The 21,434-nt window shown below is 37.7% G+C and overlaps 1 pseudogene; it reads left to right on the top strand.

Annotated features, from left to right (window-relative positions):
* Window positions 1–3,492: 3,492 nt before the first annotated feature.
* LOC110790054 (UDP-glucuronate:xylan alpha-glucuronosyltransferase 2-like) overlaps window positions 3,493–21,434 on the top strand; it is a 35,037-nt pseudogene continuing 17,095 nt past the window's right edge.

The raw sequence follows: 21,434 nt of genomic DNA, 5'->3' as shown, positions 1-21,434 counted from the left end.
TTTTCCACTTTAGTAATGAAATTTTGATTTTTCGTTGTGATATATTAGTTGTAACAACACAATTTTAAGTTTTTTAATAATTTCACACGCATCGCGTGAATATAAGACTAGTGATATATTTATGACCGACCTTATACCGTTAATGCTAAAATAATCCTTGACGTCACTAAAAGAAAACCTTTCAAAAACTGTTTTTGAAAAAAAAAACTCCGAGTTTAGACTAAAGTTATGCCCAAATAAATCTAAAATCCTAAAATTAGTTGTCTGATATATAGGGTCAGTTCCACTGTTTGGTGCAATTTACATGCCAAATATTAGCGTGTCTCGAACCTTCTACCCCAATATCAAAAGTAACTACGCCCATCTCAGGTCCTCATTCTCCTTTTTCAGGGTCTCCAACCTTTCACCCTCAATTCTCTCCTGCACCAACTAGAAACATGTCAATCGAACAAATGGTTGTAGTTATGGAACAACTTCGCGTAGAAAATCAGTCCTTTAGCAGTTGCACAAGTGCAAAACGAACGCGGTAACGAAAAGAAAATCGAGAAAATGGTCCTTAAATAGACCATGGGTAGAAAATACTCCCTCCGCCCCTTAATATTTGTCCCAGTTTGACCGGCACAGAGTTTTAGGCAATTTAATTGACTTATTAATTTATTAGGTGGTAGTTACTAGTGGGGTATTTTTTAAACATAGTTAATGGGAAATGTGTCAAACGTTTTTTTGAGTGGGGAGTGGGGATTTGAATTTTTTAATGTTTTCTTAGAAAGTATGAATATAAGTGGGTCCTGGATTAAGTGAGAGAAATGATATAATATTAGTAAAATCATGTCATTTATAGAAACGGGGAAGTATTAAGGGACACCTTCATAAGAAAAGAGGGCGAGTATTAAGGGACAATTTCATAAGGAAAGAGGGGCGAGTATTAAGGGACAGAGAGAGTACTTCTCTCTCGAACCCGAACCACTTTCTGGAAAATTACCAGAAAAGTTCAACTCATCTGACCTGCCTAAGTTCAAGGTAATTGATAACCCCATATATCACCTTATGAGCTCTGTAGGTACTATGAACCTTAGGGGTGTAGACAAGTCAATGTATCTGCCTGCATTTCCCCTATCCGTGGAAGCAACTCCGCTAAAGTGGTTTTATCACAAGGTTCCTAAAACATTCCACACTTGGGATGACTTTGTCAATGTCTTCATCAAGAAATACTCTTCTAACATGGATTTCCATGTGACCATGTGTGAACTTGAAGTATAGTCCCAAAAGAAGAACGAGGGTTTTACCACCTACTTTTGCTAGATGAAGGGATAAACGGCCCAACTAATTCTAATGGCTTCTAAATCCCAAAATGATCCAAAAGTTCATTGACAACCTGGACCCGACATACAAGCATTACATTAGGTACCTAGGCCTGGATTACTTCTAAAGGGTCTACGACGTAGGTATCAAGATAGAAGACGATCTCGTCAAAAATACTCACACTAGTGCTGCTAAAACCTCAATATGCACCTTGAAATAACGCATATAAGAAGAGTGAATCTTCGCAAACACAGGAAGTTCATGTTGTCGAGGGCAACTCCCCTCAAAGATTTGAACGCTGGTTTAAAGACACGAAGTTCACCCTATTCGGGTCGACTCTCACTGCTGCATATGAAAGGTTTTATGCTTACGGAAAGTTTCTTCCAATTGGGCCAACACCTGACCCAGCCTTCAAAAACATTTACTGGAATGGCTCTGCATACTGCAAATTCCACAGGGGTAATTGTCAAGACATCGAGGATTGCTGGAATCTCAAAAATACAATTCAAGATATGATACAGGATGAACTTATCCCTCTACCAAATGTTGGGAATCCTAGCAATAACAAGAGCCCTCCAGGGGCTTGCTACATTTCTATGGATAACCTTGAGTGCGCAAACTTTGATCCTACGATCTACATAACACCTCTAGGAGAACCTCTAGCCAAGCTGCCATTACAGACCTTAACGGTCATGTCTGCGGAATTTGGGCTTACAATAGTGGAAACACTAGGGATTACACCTTCTATGGCCTTCCAGGACCACTTGCCCTAGATGGCACACCCAAACTAGGACTCGAGATTTTATATGATTGCAATATGTTAGACGAGGAACGCCTAAACCAGCACGCCCTAAGGCTAATGTTTGGGAAATAGAAGAAACCACCCAAGAGAGAAGATGTAATCATGACCCTGGCCCTGTAAGACGAAGAATTTATTCCCACCAAATTAATCACATGTTCTATCTCCTCCCCGGCTAGGCATACCTCTCCGGTTATATCTGACAATCACTGACACTGCAGGGGCTATGCTCTCGCAAAATGTAGATGGATCCAAGAGAGTTATCTACTACTTGAACAAAATTTTCATTTAGTATGAAACGCGATATACGAAACTTGAAAAGCATGCCTTGCCTTAGTCTGGGCATCGAAAAATCTCAGACACTATCTACTATAGCATATTGTTCACATCTTGTCGCAACTCGATCCACTAAAATTCATGTTCGACAAGCCTGTACTATGTGGTTGCCTATCAAGAAAGCTAGTTATGCTTTTAGAGTTCGACCTAAGATTCCAGACAGAGAAAACAATCAAAGGCAGAGCTGTGTCTGAATTCCTCGCCGAACAGTCCATAAACGAAAACACCACTGAAGCATACGTCCTCCCTGATGAGGGACTTCTAATGGTATAAGACGATTACTAGACATTATACATCGATGGCGCATCAAACCAAAAAGGGTGTAGTGTGTAAGTACTCCTTGTTAGCCCTGAAGGCCAGCGTTCACATTCCTATTTCCATCAAAGTAGACTTCAAGGCCAGAAACAACGCTACAGAATACGAAGCCTGCATAGTCGAGTTAGAAGCCACAACGAGCCTTGGAGTACCACACCTACGTATTAGGGGATTTCTCTTTGATCATAAATCACATATCAAAGAAATGGAAAGCCCGTAGCACTAGTCTCTCAATGTACCAAGCTCATATAGGCCAAATAGTCGAGCAATTCGAGAAAATCGAATACACGTACTTACCCAAAGACCCCAATTAGTTCGTGGATGCACTAGCTAACTTAGCTTTAATGCTTAACATCCCGAGTGAATTTGACGGAATGACTCTCCAAGTAGAATGGAGGGAGGAACCAGCTTATTGCCACGACATCGGCGATGATCCAGAATAAACGGAAGATGAACCTCTGTATACGAACATCCTTCGTTACAAAACAAGTGGAGAATACCTACCGAACACATAACCTCGAGCCAAACAAGCTCTACAACTCATTCCGTCGTAGTATGACCTCGACCTTGGTGATGTTTTACAAATACTCACCGAACAAAGTAAAATTGTCGTGCGTTCATCAGAACTAAACTAAAAGGCTAATGGAAGAATACCATAATGGTATTTGCGGACCACATATAAACGGACGAATGTTAAGTAGGAAAATATCACGTTTAGGCTACTATTGTATTGGATGACAATGGAATCCGACTGTTACCACTTTGTAAAAACCTGCCCAAAATGTCGGATATTCAGCAATCTTAATCATCTACCTCCATCAGAGTTATACACCTTTACCTCCCCTTGGCTATTTTCTACCTGGGGTATTGACATGTTTGGTAAAGTCACGCTAGCCGTCGTTGGGGAACATGAATACGCCTTGGTTGCAATTGACTACTTTACTAAGTGGGTAGAAGCGTTCTCATACGCTAAATTAACTGCCAAACACGTAGCCAAGTTCTCAAAAAGAATATCTTTTGCAGGTACGAAGTTCCACACGAGCTCATTGACCAAGGTACCCATATCAAGGCTGAAGTCCAGGACTTACTTAAACAATATCATGTCAATCACCATCATTCATCTCCGTATAAACCACAATTGAACGGGGCAGTCGAGGCATCTAACAAGAACCTCAAAGTCATAATTGAGAAAATGGAAGAAGATTATAAAGACTCGCCCAATAAGCTACATTTTTCCCTTTGAGGCTACCGAACCTCCATCCACACATATATTAGTCTCAATCACATACTACTAGGGGTGTCAAATCGGATCAACGGATCGGGTTGGGGTCGGACTCATCTGATTCGGATTGAAACAGATCGGATTGAAACGGATTAATTTGGCTAACGGGTCGGATCAGATCGGATTGAAAACTTAACCGACCGGATCGAGTCGGATTTTTTATTCACGGATTCATATCGGATCGGGTTGTAAATGAAGGAAATAATGCCCTTGGTCCAAGTATGCATTCTATGTTAAGTCTAATAAATGCGGTTCAGTATTAATTAACAAGTTAATAATTCAGTGAGATCAAGTGAGCTGAATGCCTAGCTAGAGGCCGCTTCAGTTCAAGTGGAATTAATGATATTAATCCACAGCTTACTCTTGACTGAACCCGTAGGGTCACACAAATAGTACGTAAACGGATCAAGTATTTAATGGCATTAAATACTCCATCTATGAATATTCGGAACCGACGGATCTTGGTTTCAGTGGGAGCTAAGATCGTCACAGGCAAGAAATGAATACTCCGGAAACGATGATATTGCCGGAAACGGAAATATGGATCGTATCGGAAATATGAATATTATCCAAGTCGTAGATGTTGCCGGAAACGGAAACATGGTACGTATCGGAAAATATTATTGGAAATGGAAATATTACCAGAATCGGAAATATTGCCGGAAACGGAAATATTGTCAGAATCGGAAATATTGCCGGAATCGGAAAATAATTCCGGAAACGGAAATATTAAATATTTGTTCGAAACGGAAATTAATTCCGGAATCGGAAATATTAAATATTGTTCGTATCGGAAATAGATTCCGGAACTGGATATTTAATCGGAAGCGTATCGTACGAATTAGCATCGGACGAGGCCTGCCGGACGAAGGCCCAGCACGAAGCCAGACCATCGCCCAGCAAGCACGCACGCAAGCCCAGCGCGCGCCAAGGCCACGGATGCGTGGGCCTTGCTGCGTGGGCTGCAGCTCGCACGCATGGGCAGTCCTTGTGGCTGCCGTGTGTGTGTGAGTTTGTGCTCATGCGTGATTCCTGAATCTGCAAGAATCAGTGTATGATTAAATGTCTATTCCTAAATTGGATAAATTAATTAAATAGAATTCATGTAGGATTCTAATTCCAATTAATTCGCATCCTACTAGGATTACGATTCCTTTTCCATAACTCTATAAATAAAGGCCTAGGGGTCATAATTTATACACAAGTTTCAAAGTATTCAAAAGTGAGTTTTTTGAGAGAAAATTAAAACACATCTTGCTCATAAAAGTGCCGAATTTTCTAGTACCTTAAGGGCGATTCTAGTTGGTCAATCTTAAGGCGGATCCGGACGTGCTGTGGACTATCTACGGAGGGACGACATTTGGAGTCCTAAAAGACTTGTTCTTGTTCGGTTCGGGCGCAGCTAGGGAAGGCACGCGACAAAGAGTATGCATCTAATTATGCTATATGATTATGTGTAAATAATATGTTTCCTGGGTTAATGGTTGTTTCCGCATGATCTATGTAAATGTCATATGTATCATAACCTAACAGTGGTATCACGAGCCCCTTATTATTTTCATAATCTAAATTGCATGAACATGGTTAAATATTACAAATTTGCAAGAATTAAAAGGGGTGATTAATTTTCGTAATTGTTAATTAATTGCAAATTGCGTTTATTTAATTATATGTACGCAGTTTTTTCGGCAGTTTCTTCGTTACTCATCCGAATTGAGTGATTTTTGTGTCAATTCCGCATGTAAAAGGCATTCTAAAATTTTGACAAAAAGAGTATTTTTCTGCCGAACCCAGAATTCTCAAATTCGAAGCCTAACTATGACTTTTCGAAGGTTTTAGTTTTTCGAATGCAAAATTTCGTAAATTTAAGATGTTAAATTAAATATTTGCTATTCCTGTTGATAAATCTTGAATTTTTGATTGACCTACTGCATATGTTTAACAAGTTTGAATGCCTAGTCTTGTTAATTATGCAATCTAATTTGTAATTATGATTAATTTGTTGAAAATTAGAATAATTTAGAATTAATTTGATTTTCATAATTAATTGTAATTTAATTAGAAACCTATGATTAAAAACCACCATAAAAATTGTAAATTTACGATAAATTTTAAATTTTTATGACCTAGACTTGAATCCATAACAATCGGAAATCAATTGGATAATAAATTTTCGATTTTTTCGCCCTAAAATTATGAAATTAATAATATTTATTAATTTGTCATTAATTTTAAATATAAATTTTAAATTTTTATGCGATTCGTTCAAATAACTTGCACGCACGAAGCAATGGACGCTTCGTGTTACCCTTAAGGGGTGTTGTATAATGCGGGCATGCGACGACGAGCAAGGGAGCTCGTCGCCCGTGCGGCACGAATGCAATGAGCAAGGGCGTAGTGCACGAGCACAAGGCAGCAGCCCTGCCTTGTGTCGTGTGCCACAAGCAATGAACGAATGGGCGTGGGCGAAGGGCGAGCCAAGGCAGTCGCGTGTGGGCAGCAAGCGAGCTGCGCCACAACGCGCGCTGCCTCGCACAAGTGCGCGCAGCCTCGCGCGCAGCGAGCGCAAGCTCGCGTGCCACGAGCGCTGCGCCCAGCACTGCTCGCGCGCGCAGCGCGCGATGTCGCTCGCCCAGCGAGCGATGTCGCGCCCCAGCGAGCGATGGCTCGCGCGCACAGCGAGCGAGCCAGCGCGCCCAGCGAGCGATCTCGCGCGCGCGCACTGCGAGCGATAGCTCGCATGCGATGGGGCGCTGTGCGGAGGCTTGCGATAGGACAGCAGCAGCTATGCGACGAGCGCATGGGCTGCGCGCACATGGCCAGCAATGGCTGTGTGCGTACGGCCCATGGGCGTGCAACGCGTAGGGTGTTTGCGTTACGATTAGATCGTTTTGAATGTTTAATTTGAAAATTTCAGTTCACGTAATTTTAATTAATTTTAAAATTAATAATTTGAATTAATTTCTTGGATTTTAATTTTGAATATTATAATTATAATAAATGGAATTTATTCTAATTATTTTACTAAAATTAAAATCATGAATTAATTTAAATGCGACTGAAATTAAATTAAATTTTTGGATTCAATTATAAATTTATATGAGCTTTAAATTTTAATTAAATTTGTATGTTTCCGGTTAGACTAGAAATACAATTTTATGTTTAAAATTAGTAAAGCATATGAATTTATTGGTTTGAGTGGGAGAGCTTTTTAGTCATAAACTCTTGATTAGGTCTACAAATCCTTAAGGTTAAAACAACTCGATTAGAATTAATAAGGACTGAATAATTGGTAGATTATTGGTGCCCTTGATTAATTGCTGCAAATGTTTACGTGATGCATAATGTGTTTTACTAACCAGCTATGTGGGCCATTCATGATAATGAATGGGTGAATGGTATATATTGTATATGTACTGTTTTGCAGGTTATGAAGTGACTAGTATGGCCCAAATAGGATAGAAAATATGGTCTGCGTACCATTAATTTGAATGTAATTGGTCTAAAGCACCAAAGTTATTTTTTAATTCAAAATGGTCTGTGTACCATCAAATAGTTGTAATTAGTTATAGCTTATCCTATTTGAAGAAAATGGTGCCTCCCACGGAGATTTTCAAGACGGACTTTGAAGTCAAAGCTTCAAGATGAAGTCGGGCCATACTAGATCACAAATATCTTATGCATGTTTTAAGTTATTTATTGCTTTAAATATGTCTTAAAATGCATGAGATCAAAAGCTTGATTATGTTGCATGATTAAGGATTTTAGTTCACTTAAAATCTAACCAACATAGTAAGAGCCTTAAGTTCCAAACTTAAAAATTGAGTTAAAAGGTGCCATGCCAAAATATACACTTGCTTGGATATCCTTTACATCAATCTAGTAATAGTTTTCGCTCAGCGAGGTGTTACTTATTGGTCCTAAAGGGGCAAGGTACACAAATAATTGTGAGTACATGTTAGTTTTGGTGAAACTCAACGATATAAGTAAGGAGTCCTTTTATGTCGTGGCAAATTCGATAGGTTTACCTAATAAGTTCTTAGACGTACCTATCAACCAAGAATAGTTTCTAGACTATTAGCAAAAGGCTTTTGCTTACCTAAGATGTTCTAGGATTAAGTCGACAAACTGTGCTTAGTTCTTCAATGATTTTAGGATCTTGGAATCATTTTATTCACACCTGCCGGAACACATAACTTGAATAAAATGCTTAATAAACATTGAATTATGCATGTATGCTAGAATTTAAGTTTATTAAGAGAAACTGTGAATGGTTATTTATTTGTTTATTCTTTTCAATTGTAGTTTTTAATATGGCAAACAACAATTCATTCAACATTCGATCAATTCTCGAAAAGGAGAAGTTGAACGGGAAAAACTTCCTTGACTGGCAAAGGAACTTGCAAATAGTTCTTATGCAGGAAGAAAAGGAGTATGTCCTGGATGAGGCGATGCCCGAAGCTCCTGGCGACGGGGTCACTCAGGCTGCCCTCAATCGTTGGATTGATGCCAACAAGGATGTGAAATGTCTAATGCTCGCCACCATGAGTGCGGATCTGCAGAAAACGTTCATCAACTCAGATGCTTTCACAATCATCAGTGAGTTGAAGAACATGTTCCAAGATCTGGCTCGAGTCGAAAGATTCGAGACTCATAGGCAAATTCTTGAGACCAAGCTTAAGAAAGGCGAGCCCGTAAGTCCACATGTTCTCAAAATGATTGGACTCATTGAGAATATGAGTCGGCTGGATCAGCAATTTTCTCAGGAAATGGCTATAGACACCATCCTCCATTCTCTTCATAGCGGGTATGATCAGTTCAAACTGAACTACAGTATGAATAGTCTGGACAAAACGCTCACTGAGCTTCACGGTATGCTGAAGACCGCTGAAAAGACGCTCAAAAGTGATAAGCAGGATGTGCTTATGGTGCGTGGGGGCAAGTTCAAGAAATCTGGAAAGAAGAGGAATGCTAAGAAAGGTGGCAACAAAGCCAGCCCAACTAAGCAAACTGGCGCCAAATCTGCAAAGAGAAAGGTCAGTCAACCCACTTCTGAATCCGAATGCTTCTACTGCAAGAAGAAGGGGCATTGGAAAAGAGATTGCTTGAAGCTAAAGGAAGATCAGAAGAACGGAACAGTCGTTCCATCTTCAGGTATTTTCGTTATAGACTGTATACTTGCTAATTCAACTTCTTGGGTATTAGATACAGGTTGTGGCTCACACTTATGTTCCAATCCACAGGGACTAAGAAGAAGTAGAAAGTTAAGCAAGGGTGAAGTCGACCTACGAGTGGGAAATGGAGCACGGATTGCTGCATTAGCCGTAGGAACTTACTATTTGTCGTTACCCTCCGGGCTAGTTTTGGAACTGGAAGAATGTTTCCATGTTCCAAGTCTTACTAAAAACATCATTTCAGTTTCTTGCTTAGATGCTAAGGGATTTTCCTTTATAATAAAAGACAATAGTTGTTCGTTTTATTTTAAAGAGATGTTTTATGGATCTGCTAAATTAGTCAATGGACTTTATTTATTAGATCACGACAAACAAGTATATAACATAAATACCAAAAAGGCCAAAAAGGATGATTCAGATCTCACCTATCTGTGGCATTGTCGATTAGGCCATATAAACTTGAAACGCTTAGAAAGACTTCAAAGGGAAGGAATTCTAGAACCATTTGACTTAGAGGATTATGGTAAATGCGAATCATGTTTACTTGGCAAAATGACAAAGCAACCTTTCTCTAAAGTCGGAGAAAGAGCAAATGAACTATTGGGTTTAATCCATACAGATGTATGTGGACCAATGAGTACAAATGCTAGAGGTGGTTTCAGCTACTTTATCACTTTCACTGATGACTTCAGTAGGTATGGTTATGTCTACCTAATGAAGCATAAGTCTGAATCCTTTGACAAATTCAAGGAATTTCAGAGTGAAGTAGAGAATCAATTAGGCAAGAAGATTAAGGCACTGCGGTCTGATAGAGGCGGTGAATATCTGAGCTATGAATTTGATGACCATCTGAAAGAATGTGGAATTCTATCAGAATTGACTCCTCCTGGAACACCACAATGGAACGGTGTGTCAGAACGGAGGAACAGAACCTTGCTAGACATGGTCAGGTCAATGATGGGTCAGGCCGAACTTCCATTAGAATTTTGGGGACATGCACTAAATACAGCTGCACTCACTATAAATAGAGCTCCGTCTAAAGCTGTCGAAAAGACTCCATACGAATTATGGTTTGGAAAGCCTCCAAATGTGTCTTTTCTTAAGATTTGGGGATGTGAAGTATACGTCAAACGATTAATTTCAGACAAACTTCATCCAAAATCTGACAAATGTATCCTTGTGGGCTATCCAAAGGAAACAAAGGGGTATTACTTCTACAATACATCTGAGAACAAAGTGTTTGTTGCTCGAGATGGTGTCTTTTTGGAGAAGGATCACATTTCCAAAATGACAAGTGGGAGAAAAGTAGACCTCGAAGAAATTCGAGTCGAACAACAAACTCTAGAGAATGCTCAAGATGACATTCAGGATGAAACTCAGAGATCTTTAGAAGAATCTGGTGAGAATCATGGTCAATCTAGAAATGTTACCCCGCGTAGATCGCAAAGATATAGATCTCAACCGGAAAGGTACTTAGGTATTTTGACGAACGAGAGCTATGACGTTCTATTACTTGAAAGTGATGAACCTGCGACTTACAAGCAAGCTATGACGAGCCCTAGCTCCAAGCAATGGCAAGAAGCCATGCAATCTGAATTAGACTCCATGTCTGAAAACCAAGTATGGGATTTGGTCGATTTGCCAGATGGCTACCAAGCCATTGGAAGCAAATGGGTTTTCAAACTGAAAAAGGACAAGGATGGGAAACTTGAAGTTTTCAAAGCTAGATTGGTTGCAAAAGGTTACAGGCAAGTCCACGGTGTGGATTACGATGAAACCTTTTCACCAGTTGCAATGCTAAAGTCTATTCGAATAATTTTAGCAATCGCTGCATATTACGATTACGAAATATGGCAGATGGATGTCAAAACTGCTTTCTTAAACGGCGTTTTAACAGAAACTGTGTTTATGACACAGCCTGAAGGTTTTGAGGATCCAAAGAATGCTAAAAAGGTATGCAAGCTAAAGAAGTCAATCTACGGATTGAAGCAGGCATCCAGGAGCTGGAATATACGTTTTGATGAAGCAGTCAGTGACTTTGGTTTCATCAAGAACGCGGACGAATCTTGTGTATACAAGAAGGTCAGTGGGAGCAAAATTGCTTTCCTAGTATTATATGTCGACGACATATTGCTTATCGGAAATGACATTCCTATGTTGAACTCTGTCAAGATTTGGCTTGGGCAATGTTTTTCGATGAAGGATCTAGGAGAAGCACAGTACATATTGGGCATCAAGATTTACAGAGATAGATCTAAAAAGATGATTGGACTTAGTCAAAGCACTTATATCAATAAGGTGCTTGATAGGTTCAAGATGGCGGACTCCAAGCGAGGCTACCTACCCATGTCTCATGGAATGACTCTAAGCAAGACTCAGTGCCCAAAAACACTTGATGAGCGTAGACGAATGAATGGGATTCCATATGCATCATTGATTGGTTCAATAATGTATGCTATGATATGTACACGCCCGGATGTTGCGTACGCACTCAGTGCTACGAGCAGATACCAGTCAGACCCAGGAGAGGCACATTGGACTGCTGCCAAGAACATTCTGAAGTACCTGAAAAGGCACAAAGATGACTTCCTGGTCTATGGTGGAGATGATGAATTAATTGTTAAAGGCTATACGGACGCAAGTTTCCAAACCGACAAAGATGATTTCAGATCACAGTCTGGGTTTGTCTTCTGCCTCAACGGAGGAGCAGTAAGCTGGAAAAGTGCTAAGCAAAGCACCATTGCGGATTCTACAACTGAAGCGGAGTACATTGCTGCACATGAAGCAGCAAAGGAAGCTATATGGCTAAGGAAGTTCATAGGAGAACTTGGTGTAGTCCCCTCCATTAAAGGACCAATAGCCCTGTATTGTGATAATAACGGAGCTATTGCACAGGCAAAAGAGCCTAGACACCACCAGAGAGTCAAGCATGTACTTCGTAGATTTCACCTTCTACGAGAGTTCGTTGAAAGAAAAGAAGTCGAGATAAGCAAAATTGGAACTGATGACAACATATCAGATCCATTAACTAAACCTCTGCCGCAAGCGAAGCACAACTCGCACACTGCAGCTATGGGAATCAAGCATATTGGAGAATGGCTCTGATGTCTCTGTTTAATGTTTTAAAGTTTTAGAGTTTAAATCTTTGTAAAACATTATTGGTTAATCATTCACAATAAATGAAAGGAATTCATTTTTCCATTTAATTTGTGGTTTATTAAATGATGAGTCCCTTCAACTTGACGATATATTCAAGATAGACTGTCAGGACCAGTCCTGTGACTAAGAAATGTCTATCAAGTGAACTTGAATGTCAAAGGTTGAAAATGGTCCCTAATCGGAGTTTTCTATAAAATTGGACGCATAGAAAACGTTAGACGATTAGAGTGCAAGATGACTAGTAGTTCTGTTTCTTGAACTATGTGGACATGGCAATGTCATAATCATTTGCATAGATACTTACTTTGGGAAGACTAGTATCGGACAAGACCTATGAAACTTTACTGTAAGAGATGAAAAGTCTGTCATAAGTAAATTTCATTAAATTATTAGACACTAAATCCTCAATACCTGAGTGATTTGAGATTACTTGTTTGAGAACTGGTTGCTTTGACGTTGACCAACCGTCGCACCGTAAAAGGAGGCTATAAAGGCAACGCTCAGGTAATCACCTATCAAACGAAGTCTAATCTCAAGATCGCAAGATTGGGATTGTCCTCCCATAAATCGGGATGAGATGCTTAAAAGTTGTACAAGGCCACTCGGAGAGCTAGAAACTGTGAAATGCATGGCCGTGCTCGGATGAATCACAGGCTATGATTATCTGTTTATTTGATCAGTTGAACTCTGAAACCGAGAAACACCTCTGGACATAATAAGGATGACAACTCTTACCTTATGTTCAAGAGCAAGCATCGAGCGACAAAGGAATTAGGAAATGCACACTTGTCCCTAAGGACAAGTGGGAGACTGAAGGAAATAATGCCCTTGGTCCAAGTATGCATTCTATGTTAAGTCTAATAAATGCGGTTCAGTATTAATTAACAAGTTAATAATTCAGTGAGATCAAGTGAGCTGAATGCCTAGCTAGAGGCCGCTTCAGTTCAAGTGGAATTAATGATATTAATCCACAGCTTACTCTTGACTGAACCCGTAGGGTCACACAAATAGTACGTAAACGGATCAAGTATTTAATGGCATTAAATACTCCATCTATGAATATTCGGAACCGACGGATCTTGGTTTCAGTGGGAGCTAAGATCGTCACAGGCAAGAAATGAATACTCCGGAAACGATGATATTGCCGGAAACGGAAATATGGATCGTATCGGAAATATGAATATTATCCAAGTCGTAGATGTTGCCGGAAACGGAAACATGGTACGTATCGGAAAATATTATTGGAAATGGAAATATTACCAGAATCGGAAATATTGCCGGAAACGGAAATATTGTCAGAATCGGAAATATTGCCGGAATCGGAAAATAATTCCGGAAACGGAAATATTAAATATTTGTTCGAAACGGAAATTAATTCCGGAATCGGAAATATTAAATATTGTTCGTATCGGAAATAGATTCCGGAACTGGATATTTAATCGGAAGCGTATCGTACGAATTAGCATCGGACGAGGCCTGCCGGACGAAGGCCCAGCACGAAGCCAGGCCATCGCCCAGCAAGCACGCACGCAAGCCCAGCGCGCGCCAAGGCCACGGATGCGTGGGCCTTGCTGCGTGGGCTGCAGCTCGCACGCATGGGCAGTCCTTGTGGCTGCCGTGTGTGTGTGAGTTTGTGCTCATGCGTGATTCCTGAATCTGCAAGAATCAGTGTATGATTAAATGTCTATTCCTAAATTGGATAAATTAATTAAATAGAATTCATGTAGGATTCTAATTCCAATTAATTCGCATCCTACTAGGATTACGATTCCTTTTCCATAACTCTATAAATAAAGGCCTAGGGGTCATAATTTATACACAAGTTTCAAAGTATTCAAAAGTGAGTTTTTTGAGAGAAAATTAAAACACATCTTGCTCATAAAAGTGCCGAATTTTCTAGTACCTTAAGGGCGATTCTAGTTGGTCAATCTTAAGGCGGATCCGGACGTGCTGTGGACTATCTACGGAGGGACGACATTTGGAGTCCTAAAAGACTTGTTCTTGTTCGGTTCGGGCGCAGCTAGGGAAGGCACGCGACAAAGAGTATGCATCTAATTATGCTATATGATTATGTGTAAATAATATGTTTCCTGGGTTAATGGTTGTTTCCGCATGATCTATGTAAATGTCATATGTATCATAACCTAACAGTAAACGGGTCTGATTGTAGTCGGTTTGGGTCGGATTGTTAACGGGTTTAGTCGGACTACAACGGGTTCGGGTTCATGTCGGTCGGATTCATAACGGATCGGATTCACATCGGATCGGATTCATATCGGATCGGATTCATATCGGTTCGGATTAATCGGTAACAGACTAAAACGGGTCGGATTGAAACAAATTTAGCCTGGTTACAATGGATTCGATTGGTTTTATATTGGTTCGGGTAATTATCGGATCGGGTTATTCGGTAGCGGGTTGGAATTTTGGTCGGGTCCATTCAGTTCCAAATTATATATTATAATATCGATAACTTAATTAGGGGACGAAAACGATAACTAACTTTTAAAAGTAATAAGAATTTAAGATCAGTAATATAAGTTATTGAGTATATTGTATAACTTGGTTTAATACTACCTCCATTCCTGAAAGTTCTTTACGTCTTGGAATATGTGTCCAACGTATGAAAACTTTGACCGTACATTCTCCCTATTATATACACAAAAATGTTATCATGTAAGATCTTGTTATATTGGTCTCGATATGTATTTTCAGAATATCAAGTTTTTATAATTTTTTCATCTACGAAATTGGATATCTTATGGATTGATGATGATAACCATCTGTACGACTATAAGTCTATAACCATACAATAAACTTTGTAAGACTATATCTACATAATTATATAACTATATGGTTATCAAACGATAATTACAAAGTAAATAACTGTATAAGCTACAACTATATACTTTTTTATAAGATTATAAGTTTACAAATATATAATTTTATCACATTATAAATATAGAGTCAAGTAAGTTTATAATTACAACTTACAAGTCTAACAATAGTAGTTCTATAATACTCTAAGCCCGTAAACGTGTCATGGGTTGAAATTGGTTCTGATTAAACGGGTCACGGAATAAAAACGGATCGGATTAAAAACGGGTCGGATTAAACGGGTCACGGGTTGAAACGGATCGGATTAAACGCGTCACGGATTAAAAACGGATCGGATTAAACGGATATTCCTCGGGTTGGAACGGATTCGGGTTCAAAAGGATCGGATCATAAACAGGTTTCGGATTGTTTCGGTTCGGATTAAACGAATTCAGATTGTCACGGATCAGTCTGTTATCGGATTCGAATCTTAATCGGATCAATATCGGGTTGGGTCGGATTCTGGTTGAATATAATCGGATCGGATCGGATTTCGGATTTTAACTCGCGGGTTCTAAACGGTTCGGATTCTAAAAGGTCGGACAAACCCATCGGATTCACTGGGTCGGATTGAGAATTGATACCCCTACATACTACTAATACGCTGAACCTCTTTCTCAATTATTTAACATATATATATATATATATAAACAATACAGCTAAAGTGCATATAAACATATATCAAGTAAATTAAATATAATCCAAAGTTGTGTAGAAAGATGACATTGATAACCAATTAAGCAAACTCCACGTATAATAATTAGTATATACAAATAAGTCAATAGACTAGGTGCGTATAATTACCTTTCGAAACAAAATACTCAGACATCGGGATTAGAGTAAAAGCGTCGGCACAAAGGGTCGTAAACTTGCGCATAAATTCACCTGGATGACGAACACTTTGATCAAAATTATGATAGCAATGAAAATAATAACGCAACAATAGATGATGATGAGTTGATGAGGATTATGATGAGTTTCAAAATAAGAGGACTAAATTAAAAGTTGATTTAGCAAACAATGATCTTTCATAGTTAACGAAAGAAAAGAAAATAAAACTTAGGCTGCATGATAGTTTTTTCAGGAAAATAATATTAGGGTTTATGGTATTTATAGGTACTCATATGATAGAATCTCATAATCAGTAAAATATGGTTTTAAACTTTACGAAAATTTCACGGGGACTAATTAAAACGGAAATAATTAAATTTTGACTATAAAATATATTTTATAAAATTATAAAATATTAGAGTAATACAATCTATGCCCCTTAAAACATGTTTTGTCCCAAAACTTAAGATTGATAAATATAGGGTATTACAATCTAACCTTCTTAAAACAAGTTTTCGTCCCAAATATAAACTTAATAAGTTAATAAAAATATAAGGTATTACAATTTGCTACATAATAAAAAATATTTACCAAAATTTGATACATAAAATATTAGGAATATTACATACTATCCCCCTTAAAAAGGAGTTCGTCCCTGAACTCAAAACTAGTCACGTAGACTCATTACAAGAATCACATAGCTAACACGTAAAAAGAGATACTCTCTTCAATTAAACGGTTTGTCCTATAAACTTTTAACTTAACTCTTAATTAGTCATTTTAATCCTAGGCAACTCAAACGCTTAGATATGAAGATCTCTATGTCAATTCGAAAGAGCGATTAGGCTCTTGATAACATTTTGTAACACGCCCGATTTGCTAACTTTAAATAAATAAGAAATATAAAAGACTTTATAAAATTGCGGAAGCTTACACCTTAATCGGATGTATCACCGCCACACTTGACCACATTGTCAAGTGCTAAGGCTTACAAAACTCAAGCTATTACAACTCGATTACTAGGTGATCTATTTACAACTGTAAATAGAAAAGATGCTAAGAATAAAAAAGTATGTTAAACTAAACCTCTGCAACAAATGAGATACAACATTGATATGCAGAAATGGAAACAAGTTTAAGTTCCATGAATGTGTTAGTATTGGGTGAAAGACCCATATCTACAAGACACTAAATGTTTTAATTTTGGGTTAGAGGCCCATGAATTGAAAAGCATTTGGTTTAAACATTTATCATTTACGAAATTATATTTCATATTTCATTTAATCTTGGTTTAGTATTAAATGATGAAGTCCAAGTGATTCAAAACATTCAAATGGGATGTCAAGATGGATTCTTTGACAAAGAAACACCCATAAGTGAACTTGAATATTGAATCACAAAACGATCCCTAATCCAGGTAATTAAATGGTTGGACGAACAATGACTAATGAAGATTAGATTGCAAGTTGATTTATAGTTCAGTTTCTTGAACTAGATGGGACATGGATGTCAGAAATCATTTGCATTGATACTTATTGGAATTCGTATCGGATTGATCATGAGAACACTTTAAGAAATTAAAGTCATGTCATAAGTCGTTTTCATAAATGGTAATTGAAACCTATTCCTCAAAACCTGAGTAGTTATTTGCTGCTTGTTTGAGAATTAGTTCGCTTTGATGCTCGCTAAACGTCGAACCGTAAAAGGGGACTATAAAGGCAGTATTCAGGGTAGCTATGAATCAAAGTAAGTTGTTGATAAGTTACAAGAAGGGATTGTTCTCCTATCATTGGTAGGATATGGTGTTGTTGTTGTACAAGGCCTCTCGAAGAGTTAGATACTATGAAAATGCATGGCCGTGCTCAGAATGGTTAAGGCCTTAAGCTTCTGTAAAAGTTTAACTGTTGAACTCAGTAATTCGAGAAACACTTATGGACCTAATAAGGATGGCTTGGATCTTACTTTATGTCCAGTAAGTAACAATAAGACACAAAGGAATTGGAATGCACACTTGTGTAAAGGACAAGTGGGAAACTGAAGGAAATATGTCCTTCACCCAAGGTGCATTGGTCTAATAACAAGGTTCAGATAAATTTTGTATCATTAATTCGGTAAGATTAAGTGATTGGAATGGCTAGTTGGAGCAATGCTTCCAATCAGTGAGTTTTAATCCTCATTAGGCTCACATCTTACTCTTGACTGAACCTACAAGGTCACATCAATGACAGGAAAAAATCAGTGGATTAAATGAATCGGAAATTCATTTAATGGCTTTTCGGGAAATTAGTTCGGAAAACATAATTATACTATTTAACATTGGATCGTGAAATTATGAAATCGTATTGCGTATATTCGTAAGCTAGGAGAAATGAATAACTGTATCGTACGACATTGGATCGGCAAGTACGAAATGATAAAAAAAATGATGGATAATTTAATCGCAACACGAAAGTAACCCACGAGTCGGAGCGCACAAGCGCAAGGCCAATGGGAGCAGCACGCATGGCATTGCAGCGCTGGCCCAAAGGACTTGGTTGTGCGGCGCGCACGAATCAAAGAAAGAGGCAACAACAACGACATGCGCCCCACGGCCTAGCTGTGCGCGCCTGCTGTACCTCGCGTGTGGGCTTGGGCGGCCAACTTGTTTGGCTTGCCCACCAAGTTGGTTGGCTTGCCCACCAAGTTGGTTAGCTTGCTTATTATTACTACTAGGTTATTTTAATACCCTATGTACACTTCCCAACACACTAATTCAGATTATTCACATCCCTAGGAAAAGAGTAAAACTCTAATTTCTCTTTTGCCACCATTGTTGAGTATTTTCCCAAAATCTTCAAACCTTGATCAAGATCTAAGCTATCAACAATCAAGGCAGATCTGCACTGTCGGTGATCCAAGTTGAGAACTACGATTGGAGTTATTGTTCGTGTTCGTTGACATAAGTGGAAAACACGCTGCAAACGTACGTATTGCTTAATCTGTGCTTTATACATATTTCTTGGATTTGAGGTTATTCCGCTGGCATATTATGTATTTAACTGTAAACCCCTACAGGCCAATGAGAAATAAAATTTCTAATCTACTTTAGAATTAAAAAGTGCTTGTACCACGTAGATAAATAAATAGGTGTCATGTACATATTTTAATTAAATAATGCTAATAAAGCTCTAATAAATAAAGAATATCTCTAATAAAACTCTACACACAAGAGTGTTTCATAAAAAATCAAAACACTCTAATAGTTATCTATTTAACTATCTATATAAATGATGAACTTTTGAATATCATAAAGACCACGACTTAGGAAAGTAATTTATTTTATTTTATTTTATTTTATGTAATATGATAAATAAAATATATTAAGGATTATAATGCTACTAATATTCTTATTTGATACGAGATAATAATATATGGAATCACATTACTATGTGACTCTTTTTACTTTCCTAAATATAGTATGAATATTTAATTTTAATTTGTTCATTATCCCTTCTATTAATGATTTGTGCCCAACACCAATGCGGAAGGGCTTAATGTTTCAAACAATGAAATTAATGTTTTGTTTCAAATTATGCATATAGTAAGGATTTTATGTTGTTACTTTATAGATCAGGGACACACTGGACACCGTATATGTATACTACAAAAGAAAACATATTATTTATATTACTATGTAATTTGTTTAACCTTCATAATCTCTTCAGCAAGTACGGAGTACAATTTATATCATAGGCTAATTTATATAATAGGCTATTTCTATTGTCATGTCTTCCAATCAACTCGAATTTTACCCGTTATTTTAGGAAATGAGAATGTATATTTAGGTCTTGGGTCAAAATATAGCAATTGGTATATGACTTTTTATTTTAACATAACAATTTAATAGAATCTGTGCAACGAGCTAAAATCTAGTAATGTATAAAGGTAACTATTTTACCCTTTACTGTTTATCGATCAATTTTTTTTCATAATATAAAAGTTAATGAAAACATATTTAAAGTTATAAAAAACTGCAAAAATTACCCCGGTATACAATAAATTTTTAGTACACATTGTGCGTGTAAGACCTTCTGTAAATGAGGTTCACAAACCAACTAAGGTACGGAGTATGAGATAAACAAATAGGGACTGAAAACGAGATAATGTTTTAGGAACGGAGGGAGTAACATAACAATCATTAATTTAGTAAAATAAAAGGGCGAATGAGACATTTCAATAATACTCCATATTTTACTCACCAACTGGATGGAAAACAAACATCAATATAGTATATCTTCAAATTACTGCAAGGTAAATCAACTCATCCAAATAAAAGGAATGGGACAAGTGGAGGTTTGTAAAAAGACTAATTAACCACCAACATACTGAACAAATTAAGAATCCCTCCTGATTTAAAGTAAGTAATCCTTATTCTAATCTCACTGCCTACGATACAAATATCTCTCCTAATTGTGATTTAAACACAATGTTAAGAGCAAATATAAAAACATACAACAGGGGTTAGCTTAGTTTGCAACAAGGGTTGTTTTTTTAAAAATTTATCCAATGGGAACTTCCTATAATTTATCGGAAAATCTTGGTTTACACAAGATGATCATGAAGGTAAAATCCTTTAGTGATAAGATTCAATGTTGTCCTCTTTGGTTTCTTTGTCGTTGGAAATTGCACTCTTCTCCTCCACTGGTCATTCCCTCCGTTGTATCAAGATAAAGTCGTGTCGTCGTCCTTCCTAAGGTGCTCCTTACGAGGATGTCATCAAAAGGTATGGCGACCTTATAATAAATCCATTTATAAACTTTGGTTACATATCTTTCATACGGAAAACATTTTAATGAAAATAAAATGATTTAGGGGGATAGGTAAAAAGTTTAACTATATAGGTGGAGATTTTATTAAGCATACAGCTCAAAATCTCTCAAACTAAAATTGAGGGTTCTTCTCACTCGAACTGTGAGTTTAGATTTAGGGACCAAGAATTTCACTAAATTCTTATTTTTCATCAAAAATTAGTCATTTTCATCTTTAATTAACACCTGTCGCTATCATCTGAAGCAAGTTGCCATCAAAATTTCCAATTAATCCTCTACCTTTTCGTTTTCAGTTCATCCTTTTTACCTAGGGTTCTTGAGGTTTTTTTTAATTTCCAACAGATGTCTTTTAATCTCATCCTTACTCATCTAATACCTTGAGGTGGCAATTTAATTTACTGTTCATAGAAATTAGGTGGAGTAATCCTCGGTAATTTTGGGTAATATGTGTTAATTTGATTTTGTTTTTCCTTGGTTTGTCGACACCTGTGATTTTTTCTTTACAATTAGTTTTCTAGGATCTTCATAATTCAAATTCACTCTATAAATAT

The sequence above is a fragment of the Spinacia oleracea genome, chromosome 4 (genome assembly GCF_020520425.1).
Source record: "Spinacia oleracea cultivar Varoflay chromosome 4, BTI_SOV_V1, whole genome shotgun sequence".
NCBI lineage: Eukaryota > Viridiplantae > Streptophyta > Magnoliopsida > Caryophyllales > Amaranthaceae > Spinacia > Spinacia oleracea.
This window is presented reverse-complemented; position numbering and strand designations above follow the sequence as displayed.